A 4,782-nucleotide genomic window follows, 5' to 3' on the forward strand; every position below is an offset into this window, starting at 1 on the left:
TCCTCCCTCGGGCGGGGTGCCCTTCCCTTCTGCCAGGAGGTCTGGGCCTCTTCCCCCACACCCCTATGGGCTGAGGGTACCGCTCCCTCACTCATATGGGTCAAGGGCCTCACTACCCTTTCAGTTTGAGGGTTCTGTTGATCTTCCAGAATATCTGAAAGGAGGCCCTCTTCCTCCTCAGTGTCCCTCTCATCTGAGGGCTTTCCTCCCCACCAGTCAGAAGGGACCTAAAAATCCAAGGGGAGAATATGAGGAAACCCACAGCCTCTTTCCCAGGAGGACGAGGGTGCAGGTTTAGATGGTGAGACTTCCAGTTAGACTTAAGGTGGGACTTCCAAGGGGTTAGTGTGTGAGCCACTAGAACAGGAGGTGAAAAGCCCAGTCTCTCCCCACCCCACCCCTAGCTTCTCAGGCTTCTGTCTTCCCAGAAGATGGAAGTTTCTTAGGGTAGAGAGAAGTTTCTAAGGTCAGGGGCTAAACAGCCTTTGAGGGGTGGCCCAGAGCTCACAAGTGAGGGGGAGAGAAGGAAAATGAAAGAGGCGAAAGAGAAACTGAACCATGTGGGGACTGGGGGAAGTCCAGCAGAGCAGTGACCTTGGGGAGGAAGATCCCAGAAGAAACTGGGGGTGTCCTGTCTTTGGAGGGTCCCTGTGACCCCCAAATGCCCCCTCCCTTCTTCTCCTGCTGGAACAGCTCCCCTCCCCCACCCCAGGCTCAAGGGAGATTCCGGAGGCCGCTGAGTCTGGCAGGCACGCTGCCAGGCCTGTGTCTCCCGCCCAGGCTAATAACTGCAGCTGACATCTGGCCAGGCCCCGCGGGGGCGCAGCAGGCAGAGTTGGGGGGCAGGGCAGGCCGGAGGGCAGCACCTTGGGAAGCCAACCTGCAGGTCCCTGGGCCAGGAGGCTACAGTGATTCAGCTCTGACCAGTGCTGAGGCTGGCCATGCCAGAGGAGAGTCCTAGAGAGAGGCAGGCAAGGACTGAATGAGGAAGAGTGGGTGTCTGGGCGCAGGGGATCAGGGCAGGGAGAGATGCCTGCAGAGACAAACGGGTGCAGGGTCAGCGTCATGCAGACAGACAGCAAGACTCAGAGACACTTAAGATAGGCAGACAGGCTGAGAAACAATAATTATTCTTTTAATAGCTAACACTTATATGGCTCTTACTGTGGGCCAGCACTCTTCTAAGTGGTTTCCATAAAATAAGTCATTGGCTGCTTCCAGTGATCCAGCAAAATGCATGCTATTTGTATCCCCATTTAACAGATGAGAAACTGAGGCACAAGAGATTAAGGAATTTGCCTGGTTGGTGTCTGACAGCTCTAAATGCTAGAGTGGAGATATAGCCCAAGCTGCCTGGCCCCAGAGCATTAGCCACTGTACTGTGCATGATCACAATTAGAGGTATTTGTGCAGTGCCAATGGCATGCCCAAGTTCTGCAGGCCCCTTTTCACAAAGGATCGATCTCTCTCTCTCTCTCTCTCTCTCTCTCTTTTAAGAGACAGGGTCTTCAGGGCTTACGAAACTTGGTGAGATCCTGTCCTACAACAGATCAAAAAAATTAACTAGGCGTGGTGGCACACACCTGTGGTTCCAGCTACTTGGAAAGCTGAGGCAGAAGGGATCACCTGAGCCCAGCCGGTTGAGGCTGCGGTAGCCATGAGTGTGCCACTGCCCTCCAGCCTGGGCAACAGAGTGAGACTCTGAATCAAAATGAAAAAGAGACAGTGTCTTGCTCTGCCACTCAGGCGGAGTGCAGTGGCTCGATCATAGCTCACTGCAGCCTTGAATTCCTGGACCTAAGTGATCCTCCCATCTCAGCCTCTCCCAGGCCAGGGCGAGAACACACAAGTCCTGTAGCTGGGACAACAGGTGTGTGCCACCACATTGACTGATTTAAAAACTTTTCTGTAGACACAGGATCTTCCAATATTGCCCAGGCTGGATGGAACTCCTGGCCTCCATCAACTCTCCTTCCTCGACCTCTCTAAAGTGCTCAGGTTATAAGTGTGAGCCATGGCACCTGCCCAAGGGTCTCCTTTAATTGGGAAAAAATGGGGTTAGGCACAGGGAGAGGGGCACTGACTTCGTGGGCAGGCCAGTATGTGGAAGTGGGGTCCCTCCATGTACTCTGTATGGGTGTTTGAGTAGAGGGTGGGGATTGGGCCAGCCAGGGAGGGCGGGGGCCCAACCAAGCTGGTAAGGCTGGTTCCAGGCCCCTGCCAGTCTCACCCTTGTGGCCTGGGCACCACCCCCTCACGCCGCCCCACTGGCGCCAGGCCTGCCCGGTGAGGAGGGTGTGAGGAGAGCCCCCTCCCCCGCCTGGCCTGAGAGCCCAAACTGGCAGCTGGGTACTGCCCAGCCTGGGCTCCAGACCAGCATCTGGCCCAAGCAGTCCATGCCCAGACTTACTTCCCAGATGCCCCAGGGCCTGGGGCCTGGGGAACAGGATAAGGAGGAAGTTCACCCACCCCCACCCACAGGTCTCTTTGGGGCTTTTGGCTTTGGCATGAGGGACTTCTCCTTCTTATAAATAGCCTGGTGACCCCCCCCCTGCTGGCCCCACTGACCAGTGGGGCCCTCACCAGGAAACAGGGCCGGGGGCTGCCCGTGAGTCAGCCAGTGGGCAGGCCAGGGCGAGAACCCACAAGTCACAGCACCCAGCCTCTTGCGTCCCTGCCCCTGGGTGTGGATCTGAGGTTGGGCAGAAAGAAGCTGAGAATCACAGAGGCCCTCCTCCAGGAACTCCTGGTTTGCCAGCCACCTCCTACCCCCTCCTCTGTGGTTTGGGGGTCCCTCAGCCCCTTTCCTAGAGAGGAAGCTGCTGGGTTTTCTTGGAAGCAGGAAGAAGAGTCTCTCTCTCTCCAGGCTGACTCAGCTGGGCATGGGGGGAGTTTCCCAGGAAGCAGCTTCTGTCCCTACCACTGCTGGTGAGGTCTTGGGGCACGTGAACATCACTGAGAACCTGGGTGCCCCCTTTATGGCAGGCCCACACCCCAGCAAAGGCTGAGGCTGCTAAACTGGGCCTCCTAGGGGAAGTGACAAACAGCAGGGAGAGAGGGAAGTGGGATGATGTTTGGAGAAAGGAAACCCCAAGATCTCTGAAGGGTAGAGACAGGGTAGGGAGCCCCACAGAACCTCAGTTGGTGCCAGGGAGGTAGGGGTGCAAATGTCTAGCTGACCTGTCAGGGTGCATGAGAGTGTGTGAGACCTGGATCCATGCGTGCGTCTGTGAGTGTGTGTCCATGCGTGTTTCTGTGAGTGTGTGAGGCCTGGATCCATGCGTGTGTCTTGGCCCAACCCTGGGGGTGAAGGGTCTGTGTAGGGTTCATTTCTGTTCTGTGTGTGTGTGTGTGTGTGAGAGAGAGAGACCCAAGGATGGGTTGCATGTTTCAGGATTCTATGCATGTGCCTGTACTGTAGGTTGGACTTCATGCGGCTAAGCTGTGTCTGGTGTATATATGTGTTTTTGTGTATGCGAGGTCTGTGACTGGTTTGTGTGTGTTTGTTCCGTGGTGTGTGTGTGTGTGTGTGTGTGTGTGAGTGAGGTCTCTCTGTGTGTGAGGTCTGTGGCTTGCCTCCGTGTGTGTGGTCTGTGGCTGGTGTGTGTGTGTGTGTGTGTGTGTGTGTGTAAGCTGTCTGTGACCAATCTCTGTGTGTGTGTGCGCGCATGCCAACAGGTTCTGTCAGAGTGTCCCTGTGCCCATGTGTTTATGAATGTCCCACTGTGTGGCCTGTCTGTGCCTCCCTCTGCTGGGTGTGACGGTCTGGCCAGATCATGTCTGTGAATGGTTCAGTGTATCTGTCCGAATCTGCCCAATCTGTTGACATGTGTGTGTTCCTGATGAGATGGTGCATCCCTGGGAGCCTCTCCGACGTGTGTGTGACAATGGTAGGGTGACATACCTGGGGCTCTCTGCCATGGTGCATTAGGTTCATAGGTTTATGTCTGTCCCTCTTGCTTCTGAGTCTCTTCTTGAGTTGTGATCTTTCCCAACTCAAGTGTGTTGCCTTCTCTTGTGTGTCAGGATCTGACAGTGCATGCCTGTGTGTGTCTACACGTCTCTTGCGTGGCTCCCAGGGCGCTTGTACTAGTGACTGCAGCTCCTCTCTGAGTCTGTTAGCACGCGTGTGTTGTCTACTTGTGTCTGATGCACAGTCCTCTATGTTTCTGTGTTTCTGGCCCGTCATGTTTGTCTTGGTGTGTATGAACATGCCATTGTGTCTGTTGTGCTATGTGCCTCTCACCTGAATGTCAATGTCAATGTCAGTGTCTCTTTGTGCTTGTGTTTGTCAGTGTCTATCATGCCTGCATGCTGGATGGATATATCCCTCTCACACACATCCTGCCTGCATTAGTTTGACCTGTTGGTGTCTTTGTTTGACAGTGTGTCCCTCTTGTTTAGGTCTGCTCTGTCGCTGTGTCTGTGTGTGTCAGCCATTGCTGGGTCATCTTGCCCAGATATATGTCTGACCCTGTTTGTGTGTCCCTGGCTGGCAGTCTCTCTGTGGCCAGGGTGACAGGGGTTTTGTGTGTCTGGACTGGTTCTCTTGGGGGTGACTGTGTGTGTACATTCCTACAGCCCCCCGCCCCCAGTCTGGTCACCCTGGGCCATGTTTCCTCTGCCCCCAGCCAATGTCTGCTCTGCCCCGGGAGGGGCTGACCCTCCGTCTGTCCAGCCAGCAGTCCACAGGATGTTCCCTAGACGCCGTCTCCATCCGACATCCCCTCCCTCGGGCCACCCGTGGGTCAGGACCCAGGCGTCCAGGGCAGCGGGGGTGGG

The sequence above is a fragment of the Carlito syrichta genome, unplaced genomic scaffold, assembly GCF_000164805.1.
Source record: "Carlito syrichta isolate Samal-C Ts95f unplaced genomic scaffold, Tarsius_syrichta-2.0.1 Scaffold143029, whole genome shotgun sequence".
Classification (NCBI taxonomy): domain Eukaryota; kingdom Metazoa; phylum Chordata; class Mammalia; order Primates; family Tarsiidae; genus Carlito; species Carlito syrichta.